The sequence below is a fragment of the Geotrypetes seraphini genome, chromosome 1 (assembly GCF_902459505.1).
Source record: "Geotrypetes seraphini chromosome 1, aGeoSer1.1, whole genome shotgun sequence".
In the NCBI taxonomy this organism is placed as follows: domain Eukaryota; kingdom Metazoa; phylum Chordata; class Amphibia; order Gymnophiona; family Dermophiidae; genus Geotrypetes; species Geotrypetes seraphini.
The window spans coordinates 97,231,679-97,244,285 of record NC_047084.1 but is presented as its reverse complement, the minus strand read 5'-3'; positions in this window follow the sequence as shown (position 1 = coordinate 97,244,285).

Genomic DNA, 12,607 nt, shown 5'->3' with positions numbered 1-12,607 from the left:
TTATGGCTAGTTTTTGTGTTTTTTTAGGGGAATGGTCTTGAGAAAGCGACAGTGACACACGTCGATAAGAGACCACTAAGATAAGTGTATTTATGAAATTAAATTATGATTTAAAGTTTTGAAATTATTTAAAAAATATTTGTAATAATACATAAGTAAAAATTAACATTAAGTGAGGTAGGGGGCATTGAACCTATTATGAACTGACCCGTGACTCTCAAGGCAGTGGAATGTTTGAGCCTTGAGTGGTGGGTCTGAGGTTCGGAAGACTTTAAGGGATTCTGTTGGTGAAAGCCACCTCTGCGTTAGACATCTGTGTGGCTATTTTAGTAGGTGGATGTTCCTTTGCTGCCACGGATGCCCATGTCTCTGGTTTTTCCCATTTATACGTAATTTGGGTGTTACAGTTTGTAAAATGGATGTTCATGCTGGACATTTCCAGCACATGGACTTCATCTCACATGTTATGTAGAACCGGCTGTATCTTGCTTTAAAATACATGTGAGATGGATGTCCTTTTCTGACATGCTGACTTAGCCTATTTCCCTTCCAGAAAGCCGTGAAAACAATCCTATTTTCATCCCAACACACACTAACCTTAAGACCCTAATGGACCATCCACGATGAACCAGCGCTACTTGGAGTCACGTGGGACACAAACTGTCCTCTCCACTCCACCTCACAATCGCACACAGACGCAGGAAAGCGCTTGCGTGAGGTTACATCAGTGAGGCGGGCAACGTTCCAGAGCAATGGTAACGTACCGAGGGCCTCAAAATAGTATCTGGCGGGCCGAGTTTGAGACCACCGTTTTAAAGGAAAACATCAATTGCCAAAAAAAAGCATAAACCTCTTTTTTCATCATAAGCCAAGCCAGGTGCAGTGGCAAAACAGAAGAGGCTGCAAGGTCAGATGTAAGTTACATTGGAAAAGGGAATCATTTTCATGCAGAATGTCCTGTGTCACTTAAAGTGTGTGAAGGATCACGCCACAGTTCCTACCTGGATAAAACTGAACCGAGTTATCATCTTGTCGAGAGATCAGACGTAATCTGCCTCAGGTGTCTAGCCGTCTGGGAGATTTATAGCTGGGTTTCACTAATTCCAGCAAAGAAAAGCGAGCTAGAGAGAAGGTAGGCAAATGCTGAGTCAGCAGTTCATTGCATCCTACTGAAATAGCGCTCTTCCAGAGATTCAATTCTAATAAAATTCTGTACTCGAATTAGTAAAAAAAAATCCCTCCGATATTATCTCACAATCCAAAGTGCAAGAGAGAATACAATTATTATTATTTTGCCCTTCTCAATTCAATCAAGTTTAGTTGTTAGGAAAACAAAAATAACAGCCAAAATATTTTCTACAATTTGAGTAAAAGGAAAAGGGTTGGGACTTGATATACTGCCTTTTTGTGGTTACAGTCAAAGAGGTTTACATGTCATACACAGGTATTTATTTTGTACCAAGGGCAGGGGTCCGCAACCCTCGGCTCTTTGACCGCATGGCTGTGGCTCTTCACTTGTAGGGATCCCGTAGTGTGTACCTGTCTCTTTGCGGCCTCCTCCTCCTTCCTTCCAGACAGCCGCACGTGTTTCTTCGCAAAGCCTTGGGAAGCTGTTCTAACACGCTGCCCGCGGCTGACCCGGAAGGCTTCCCTCCGATGTCTGCCATTTTGGAGCCTACACGCGATCCTAGATAAATGGAGACTGCAGTCTTTCAGCTCTTTCGATTTTATGGGAGAAAAAACAAAGGAGGATTAAAGGGAACACCTCCCGTAATCCCTCCTGCAAAGGACTGCCCAAAATGAGCACTTGTCACCCCCCTATATGTGGGAGTAGAAATGTAATTTCCAGTGTTGATATATTTAGGGTACAAGGTGAATTTGATATATTGTTTTTCTGTGGTACAACCAAAGCAGTTTACATTTATTATATGAAGGTATTTTCTTTGCCCCTAGTGGGCCTACAATCTATGTAAGTTTTGGACCTGGAGAGTTAAGTGACTGTCCAGGTTGACGAAGAGCCACACTGGGAACTGAACCTGATTCCCAAGCATTATTAGGTCACATTTAGGCATGGAGGAGTGGAGTAGTGGTTAGAGCATCTGCCTCAGCACCCTCCCCTTCCCCTTACTCCCCCCATTAAAAAGCAGGAGGGATGCTCCCCTGAACCCACCCCCCCCTCTCTGAAACCCTCCTGTATCTTTGGTAGATGTTGGGAGCTAGATGGAAGCATGGTCCTTCCAGGTCCAAGGCTTGCCCATCAAAAATGATGGGTCTTCCCCTCCCCTTTACACTATGTGATGCATGGGGAGGAGCCTAAGGCCCTGATTGACTCGGAAGCCTAAGGATCCTCCCCTTAGGGACTAAGGTTTGACGTCTGAGCAAATCAGGACCTTAGGCCTCTTCCCATGATTCACATGGGATAGAGAGGGATTGCTGTTCCACAATCGGTCAAAGAATTGGCCAAAAGCGATCCAGTCGGTATTACCAACTGACTTTAGTGCATCTAGCCCTTAATCTCCATAATTAGGACCTTATTCCTGTCATCAGTTCCAGATGGAAATGTTGTAGGTCTAATGGCCACTGTCCCTCTAAGTGGAGTAGGAGTCCTCCAACAGTGGATGGTGCTGTTTCACTATCACATTTTCAAGAAAGCTCTGTCAGGCTCTAGGGAACCACCCTGTTTTTAGCCATTGACTACACAATATTGAAACACCTCCCCCTATTAGCAGCAATGCAATTGGAGGACTTCCACTCAGCTTCTATGGAATAGTGCCTGTGTACCCCTCTCCTCCACCCCAGCAGTCACCACCATTTCATCTGTATTGCTCTTGCATCATTGTTAGCAGCCGTGAAATAACGTGGAGGGGCATAATAAAAAAAAAAAGTCTAAGTCCCCTTTTGGCCTAAGGCCTTAAACGTTGAAAGTAGAAGCAGGGAAAATGTCCATTATCAAAAAAAACTGTCCAAAAGGAAGGTTTTTTTGATAATGGCCTGCCTCTACGTTCAGCTGTTTAAACGCCCAGACCACCACTACGTCTAAACTTATACCCTATAATCAACCAAAAAAAAGCCTAAGCCCCAAACGTCCAAAACAAGAGCTTTTAGGCGAAGTAGGAGCAATAGTACAATAGTTTCTATATTTAGAATAAGATTTCAAGCTATAAAAGGCTCCTCTCTACAACCCCCCCCCCCTCTCTCTTGCTCCTCTGGCTCCTTTTGCTCCTCTTGCTCTCTGGAACCTGAAGCTTTGGACATCACCCTCCCCACTCCCCTTTACATTACATTACATTAGTGATTTCTATTCCGCCTGTACCTTGCGGTTCTAAGCGGATTACATTAGAAGATAGCTGGACATTTCCAGGATATTACACTACATAGAAAGAAAGCTGGTTACCAGATACATATTGAGGTTTTGGACCTTTAGTGACATTTCAAGGAGGTTACATTACATTGGGAGAAAGCTGGATTTGATTACATATTGAGGTTTCAGGTTACATTTGGAGACATTGAAGAGATGTTACCAGAGGGGAGAAGGGTCGAGGGGGATAAGCAGAGGGGGTAGGAAGAAGGGGAAGATTAAGATGATGGAATGCATTTTTTGAAAAGTAGTGTTTTGATTTCTTTTCAGAACGCTTTAAAGTCAGATAAAGTGGTCAGCAGCTTGGATATGGAGGAGTCAAGTTTCGCTGCCAGCATCGCTAGGAGGTTATCATGCAGTTTCTTGCGTTGAGTACCTTTGAGTGTTGGGTAAGAGAATGGGATCTGGGTTCTCCTTATTCTGGGTGAGAGGTTTCGGATTAGTCGATTATTTAGGTAGGTGGGCGCAGTTCCGTATGTTACTTTGAATAGTAGACAGTATAATTTGAATTGGATTCTTGCTTGTATCGGTGGCCAGTGTGAGTCTAGATAGGCATTGGTAATGTGGTCAAATTTTCCAAGTGAGTAGATTAGTCTGAGAGCTGTGTTCTGAACGGTCTGTAGTTGTTTAATCATATTAGCGGGACATGGTAGATAGAGGATATTGCAGTAGTCTACTAGTCCTAGTACAAGGGATTGGACTATGATCCTGTATTGTTCTTTGTCAAAGAATTTTCTTATTTTTCGTAGGTTGCGCATGGTGAAAAATGCTTTTTGGGTAGTTTTATTGATTTGAGTCTGCATTGTGCAGCATCTGTCTATCAATACTCCTAGAATTTTGAGCGAGGGCTGTATTGGGTATTTGGTTACATTTATTTCCAATTCTGTTAAGGATGGTTTTTTTGTCCTTTTCTAGCAGTAAGAATTTGGTTTTATCCGAGTTCAGCTTCAGTTTGTGGTTTGTCATCCATTTTTCCGCAGTTTCCAGTATTATTTCCAGGCGGCCTGATAAAGTGGAGTCTTGGATATCGAAGGGGAGGAGGATGGTTATGTCGTCCGCGTAGCTGAATGATACTATGTTTAGGGTATCTAGAGTTGCGCCCAGGGAGGATATGAAGAGGTTAAATAAGAACATAAGAAGTTGCCTCCACTGGGTCAGACCAGAGGTCCATCGCGCCCAGCGATCCGCTCCCGTGGCGGCCCATCAAGTCTATGACCTGTGAAGTGGTTCCTGACCATTTCTATAACCTACCTCTACTTCTATCTGTAACCCTCAATAGTGGAGACCCTTGCAGCACTCCGCAGGGGTTTGACCATGGGCCTGATTTAAGATCATTTGACTTTACTCTATAAGTTCTTGTTTTAAGGAAACCTATGAACCAATTGTATACCCTGCCTGAGATCCCTATGTTGTCCAGTTTCTGGAGTAGTATGGTGTGTTCTACTAGGTCAAAAGCAGCTGAAAGATCTAGTTGGATAATTAACATCCTACTTCCTTTGCTGAGGTGCTGTCGGGCTATGTCCAGTAGAGATACAAGAAGTGTCTTTGTGCTATGGTTTGTTCTGAATCCAGATTGTGACGGATGTAGTACGTTGTGGTCTTCCAGGTAGTTGGTGAGATATTGTGCAACGTACAATGGGATCTCATTCACAAGAACACAGAAGCAGTCTCTGTAATTGTAAAACTTATAGCTCTCATTAATTTTAATGCTTAATTGTAACTTTTATGAATCTTACTTTTCTGTAAGCCTATTTCTATAATATATTCTTTATGCAATCACTTCTGGCTGTGCTTCTTATTTGATTCTACTACAGGTGGGTCTTCTGTGAAGGTACTGAACTCGGAACCTGGCGTTTGTAAAGGCGCCTAACATAACCCCACCTAACATTGTGGGCCACGACCAACCTTACACCTTCCTTCTAATGCATTTGGATTTTGAGTCAGAGGGAAAGCTTCTGGGTCAATCGGCAGGGTGTAGCAACTGTTGTTGATGACTCGAAGAGAAAAAGAGATGCTGCTTGGGCTGGAGGGAGGTGGGAAGTGAGGGAAAGTGAGAGGCTGCACGGGCTGGGAGAATGGGAATGGAGGGAAAGAGAGAGGCTGCTGCACAGGATGGGGGTGGGAAGGGCAGGAAGAAAGATGCTGCATGAGCTGGGGGAGGTAGGAAGCGAGGGAGAGAGGCTGCACGGGCTGGGGGGATGGGAATGGCGGGAAAGAGAGAGGCTGCATGGGCTGGGAGAATGGGAATGGAGGAAAAGAGAGAGGCTGCTGCACAGGATGGGGTGGGAAGGGCAGGAAATAAAGATGCTGCATGAGCTGGGGGGAGGTAGGAAGCGAGGGAGAGAGGCTGCACGCGTTGGGGGGATGGGAATGGAGGGATAGAGAGCGGGTGCTGCAAAGGATAGGGGTTGGAAGGGAGGGAAAAAGATGTTCACCCACTTTAGGCTCAGACCTAGACAAAAATGGCTGTCTGGCTACCCCAGATGTCCAGATTTCCCCCGACTTGTCATGCTTTTGAGGACATGTCTGGGGGTCCGGATGGCTTTTCAAAACCTGCCACTTTGTCTGGGTTTTGAAAAGCCATGTGGGGCAGGGAGGGAGTCCACACATGCGCGACTGTCATGCGATGACATCCCGCGCATGTGCATGCGACATCAGCACGTAGCATATGCGCATGCACGGACTTCCTCCATGCCTGAGAAGAGCGGGGGCGGGGCTAGGGCGGGCTTGGGGGCGGGATTAGGGCGTGGCTGGGCATAACTAGGCAGGACTAGGGGTCTGGATTTTACAAAAGGTAAATCTGGCAACCCTAACCCCACTGCAACATTCATTTCAAATAAAAGGCTGGAGATAAACATGAATAGAAACATACAACTTCTACTTACATAACTAACAGTAGTTAGTACAATAAATAGCTTTTCACAATTCTGTACGTCTCTTTCACAATTCAGTGTCAATAACAGTGCCTGCACAAAAGAATGTCTCATCTGCCCATGGGAATCGCATCTTATTCTTGTTCAAGTTTCTAAACTTTTGAAAAAGGGTCTTAAAGTTGGAACTGAATCTTTTATTGGCACCAGTTTTTTGTTGCCCCCCTCCCCCCCCCCCCCCCGAGGAATCACTTTTTTTTCTAATTACACTTCTGGACACACTTGAGAAAGGAAAGCAAAGGAAACACTTCCATGTGTTTGTTTTCCGTTTTGATCTGATTCACCGTCTGCCTGCCTCAACTAACCCTGCTCTCTCATCTGTTAGAGCCATGACAGTTTGGAAGATCTGAGAGAAGCTCAAAGCAATCTGTCACACACTTGGTTGTCATGCTTTAAATATGAAAATACAGACAAGCATACAGCTTAGGGCTGGAATCATGCAATAAAGATGTGGTTTGAATTTTTAAGACTTTCCCCCCCCCTCCCTAAATTGTATGGCTTTAAAAAGAAAGTGACCACGATATGGGGTCCACAGGGATCCTCGTTTTAACTCCAGCATACCTCATGATCCCGCTCACTCTATGGATCCTCGTTTTAACTCCTGCGGACCTCACAGAGCCCACTAACCCCATGGATTCTGGTTTTAACCCCCGTGGACATCGCGGATCCTGCTCACTCCTGCGGACCCCATAGATCCTCATCTTATCCCTCTCATGGACCCCATGGATCCAGCAGATCATCATCTATGTCTGTAAGATGAGGATCCTTGAGGTAAATGGGCTCCATGGGGTCTTTATAGTCACCTAACAGCACAAAATCTTTTAAAAATAAACTTCAAATAGAATATGATCACATATGGCAACCCCCCCCCAAAAAAAAAAAAAAAACCCAAACACCAATTGTCTATTATCATTCACACTTTTATTCCATTTGTTTTACCTCAAAGGGAAGAAGTTAGCAAGGTGTGGTAAAAGATGAGCTTTTACTGTACATCGATAATGATTAGTGCAGATGGGCAGACTGGAAGGGCCATTTGGTCTTTATCTGCCATCATGTTTCTCTGTTTCTATAACCATAAAGCTTTATGACATCACAATGCAGGTGTAAAGAGCCTTAGCCTATAGGAAGAGGAGATGCAAATGTTAAGAGCCTTAGCCAATAGGAAGAGAAGGAGATAGTGAATGCTGCGGATGAGCAGACTGGAAGGGCCATTTGGTCTTTATCTGCCATCATGTTTCTCTGTTTCTATAACCATAAAGCTTTATGACATCACAATGCAGGTGTAAAGAGCCTTAGCCTATAGGAAGAGGAGGAGATAGTGAATGCTGCGGATGAGCAGACTGGAAGGGCCATTTGGTCTTTATCTGCCATCATGTTTCTCTGTTTCTATAACCATAAAGCTTTATGACATCACAATGCAGGTGTAAAGAGCCTTAGCCTATAGGAAGAGGAGATGCAAATGTTAAGAGCCTTAGCCAATAGGGAGAGGAGGAGATAGTGGATGCTGCAGATGGGTCATTTGGCCTTTATCTGCCATCATGTTTCTCTGTTTCTATAACCATAAAGCTTTATGACATCACAATGCAGGTGTAAAGAGCCTTAGCCTATAGGAAGAAGAGATGCAAATGTTAAGAGCCTTAGCCAATAGGAAGAGGAGGAGATAGTGAATGCTGCGGATGAGCAGACTGGAAGGGCCATTTGGTCTTTATCTGCCATCATGTTTCTCTGTTTCTATAACCATAAAGCTCTATGACATCACAATGCAGGTGTAAAGAGCCTTAGCCTATAGGAAGAGGAGATGCAAATGTTAAGAGCCTTAGCCAATAGGAAGAGGAGGAGATAGTGAATGCTGCGGATGAGCAGACTGGAAGGGCCATTTGGTCTTTATCTGCCATCATGTTTCTCTGTTTCTATAACCATAAAGCTCTATGACATCACAATGCAGGTGTAAAGAGCCTTAGCCTATAGGAAGAGGAGATGCAAATGTTAAGAGCCTTAGCCAATAGGGAGAGGAGGAGATAGTGGATGCTGCAGATGGGTCATTTGGCCTTTATCTGCCATCATGTTTCTCTGTTTCTATAACCATAAAGCTTTATGACATCACAATGCAGGTGTAAAGAGCCTTAGCCTATAGGAAGAGGAGATGCAAATGTTAAGAGCTTTAGCCAATAGGAAGAGGAGGAGATAGTGAATGCTGCGGATGAGCAGACTGGAAGGGCCATTTGGTCTTTATCTGCCATCATGTTTCTCTGTTTCTATAACCATAAAGCTTTATGACATCACAATGCAGGTGTAAAGAGCCTTAGCCTATAGGAAGAAGAGATGCAAATGTTAAGAGCCTTAGCCAATAGGAAGAGGAGGAGATAGTGAATGCTGCGGATGAGCAGACTGGAAGGGCCATTTGGTCTTTATCTGCCATCATGTTTCTCTGTTTCTATAACCATAAAGCTCTATGACATCACAATGCAGGTGTAAAGAGCCTTAGCCTATAGGAAGAGGAGATGCAAATGTTAAGAGCCTTAGCCAATAGGAAGAGGAGGAGATAGTGAATGCTGCGGATGAGCAGACTGGAAGGGCCATTTGGTCTTTATCTGCCATCATGTTTCTCTGTTTCTATAACCATAAAGCTCTATGACCTCACAATGCAGGTGTAAAGAGCCTTAGCCTATAGGAAGAGGAGATGCAAATGTTAAGAGCCTTAGCCAATAGGAAAAGGAGGAGATAGTGAATGCTGCGGATGAGCAGACTGGAAGGGCCATTTGGTCTTTATCTGCCATCATGTTTCTCTGTTTCTATAACCATAAAGCTCTATGACCTCACAATGCAGGTGTAAAGAGCCTTAGCCTATAGGAAGAGGAGATGCAAATGTTAAGAGCCTTAGCCAATAGGGAGAGGAGGAGAGAGTGGATGCTGCAGATGGGTCATTTGGCCTTTATCTGCCATCATGTTTCTATGTTTCTACAAGATTCAGCAACTTGCGCTATGTCAGTACTGGAGATTGCTGAATCATATGGCAAAAGAATAACGCTCCTTGTGAGCTACTCTGCAAGCAGTTTTTATTCTAGAAAAAGCCCCGGTGGCATAGCGAGGGTGAGAGGTGCCCAGGGTAATTGTACCCTTCCCCACTCTTTTCCACCCTCCATCCCCACACGCTCCTTCCATGCCCCCTCCTGCTGTGTGTGCACCGCTTCCATTTCCCTGTACCTCTGTAACATTCCTGGTGCGAGCAGGAACCCCCAAGCTGCTGTCGTGCCAGCATCGGCTTTTTCTCTGACGTCACTTCCTAAGCGTGGGTCCAGGAAGTGACGTCAGAGGTTTGGCAACTGGAACGTCGAGTGAGGTGATTCAATTTGCAGATGACACTAAACTGTTCAAAGTTGTTAAAATGCATGTGGATTGTGAAAAATTGCAGGCGGACCTTAGGAAATTGGAAGACCGGGCATCCAAATGGTAGATGACATTTAATGTGGAAAAATGCAAGGTTATGCACATTGGGAAGAATAACCTGAATCACAGTTACCAGATGCTAGAGTCCACCTTGGGGATTAGCACCCAAAAAAGGATGTGGGTATCATCGTAGACAATACGATGAAACCTTCCACCCAATGTGTGGTGGCGGCGAAAAAACAAACAGGATGCTGGGAATGATTAAAAAAGGGATGATTAACAAGACTAAGAAAGTCATAATGCCCCTGTATCGCTCCATGGTGCGACCTCATCTAGAGTATTGCGTTCAATTCTGGTCTCCTTATCTCACGAAAGATATAGTGGCGCTAGAAAAGGTTCGAAGAAGAGCGACCAAGACAGTAAAGGGGATGAAACTCCTCTCGTATGAGGAAAGACTAAAACGGTTAGGGCTCTTCAGCTTGGAAAAGAGACAGCTGAGAGAAGATATGATTGAAGTCTACAATATCCTGAGTGGAGTAGAACGGGTACAAGTGGATCGATTTTTCACTCCGTCAAAAATTACAAAGACTAGGGGACACTAAATGAAGTTACAGGAAAATACTTTTAAAACCAATAGGAGGGCATTTTTTTTCACTCCGAGAATAGTTAAGCTCTGGAACGCATTGCCAGAAGTTGTGGTAAGAGCGGATAGCATAGCTGGTTTTAAGAAAGGTTTGGACAAGTTCCTGGAGGAAAAGTCCATACTTTGTTATTGAGAAAGACAGGGGGGTAGCCACTGCTTGCTCTGAATCGGTAGCATGGAATGTTGCTACTGTTTGGGGTTCCGGAATCTTTTGTTACTCTTTGGGATTCCAGAATCTTGCTATTCTTTAGGATTCTTAATGGAATGTTGCTACTCTTTGGGTTTTGGCCAGGTACTAGTGTCCTGGATTGGCCACGGTGAGAATGGGCTACTGGGCTTGATGGACCATTGGTCTGACCCAGTAAGGATATTCAAATGTTCTTATGTTTTCATGCCAGGAACATTACAGTAGTAGGCGATTGGGAAGGAGCAGTGGGATGGAGAGGAGGATGGAGCCTATGCCTTCCCCATGCCATATTCCACCTTGGGTCTGCTCTGCCGAGGTTAATAGCCCGCTGATAATTCCAGGGGGCTTCACTTATTGACTTTTCAACCTCAATCATATCATTGCCTTGACATTTCTAAGGATAATTTTGATTTACCAGTGACAGGGGTTTTTCCCTCCCCCATGCAAATATTTTATCTCCGGGCAGCAGGAGATGTTAATCAGAAAGAAAAAAACCCTACAGATCCCAGAATGCATTATTCCAAGTTTATTTACATTTTAATATACCGACCATCATCGTGTATCTGGCTGGTTTACAAAGCTAAAAACAGGAGAGTAAAATAGGGTAAAAATGAAAAAAAAAAAGAGAGTAAAACATGAAGTAGGCGAGGACAATGATGTACAAGAGATTGGGGGAGGAAAGTTTATAATTACATCGTAAAAAAATATAATAGTAAATGAAGTTATGAGGGAAGGGGAAATTATACCAGGAGAGGGTGTCGCTTTAGAGGAGGTGGAACAGTTGTTGAGTCACAGGGGCAGGTCTCAAGCAGGGAGAGATACTTCTGACCCAGGCTGGGTTCATTCTAGAGAAGTCCCCAAGGGAGAAAGAGGAACTCTCAAGTTTTCCCTAGAGATAGGCGGAGGCAGGCCTTGGGAAATCAGACTATAGGTGCCTATATGTGCTTGGCTGAGGTAAGCCAAATTCATTCTATTTTTGTGTGAGGCAAATGGATACAAAAAAAAAAAAAAAAGAAATTCTCTTTACCGTATTTTTCGCTTCATAAGACGCACCGGCCCATAAGACGCACCCTAGATTTAGAGTAGGAAAACCAGCAAAAAAACATTCTGAGCCAAATTGTGTACTAATATATATCAGGCTCTGCACCATGTCTCCCCTTCCCTGCCAGGTTGTTCATTTCATTTTTCATATACACACAGCAGATTTAAATGATCAAAACTGACACATTTTGATCACTAAATTGAAAATAAAATAATTTTTCCTACTTTTGTTGTCTGGTATTTCATGAGTCTCCTTCCTTCCTTCCTTTCTTCCTTCCTTTCTTCACTCAGGCCCAATAATTGTCCCTTTCTGTTCCCTCCCTCCCTTGTCCCGAGTTCATGCCTCCTTGCCCTCACTACCTTCCAGCCTTCGTCCTCCGTCCTCCCTGCTGTGCCGGAAACTGCCTTCCTTCCCCCCCCACACACACGCTAAAACCTGCCTACCTTCCGCCGATTCCGCCTTCTCTGGCCCCAGTCTGCCGCCACTGCACTGCAACTCAAAGAAGGGAAGGGCCAGCGTGCAGCGATTGCATGTCGCTGACCCACAAGCCTTCGTCCGACGTCAGGACTGACGTCAGTTCTGATGTCGGGAGAAGTCTTGTGGGCCGGTGACGTGCAATCGCTGCACGCTGACCCTTTCCTTCCCTTCTATGAATTGCAGTGCAGTGGCGGTGAGCAGAGAGCAGCGGCAGGCAGCAGTCAGCCCACGTACCCCCAATGAGTGGGTCATTTTAAAAAGGTACACCGGAGTGGGTGGGGGGTGTTTAAAGAAAGTTACCTTCGCTTCATAAGACGCACTGAAATTTCCACCCAATTTTGGGTGGAAAAAAGTGCGTCTTATGAAGCGAAAAATACAGTATATGCAATTGTGTCTTGGCTGTATACGTGCTGACCTCTCTGGGTATTTATTTATTTTAAAAATGTATATTCCGCATATCCTGCAATTCTTTGCGGAGTACAATAAAACATCCAAATGAGAAATAAGAAATTACAGCCTTTTCATTCAACATATATTTCAATAAAACAACAAAACAACATAATACAATAAACATATTACAACA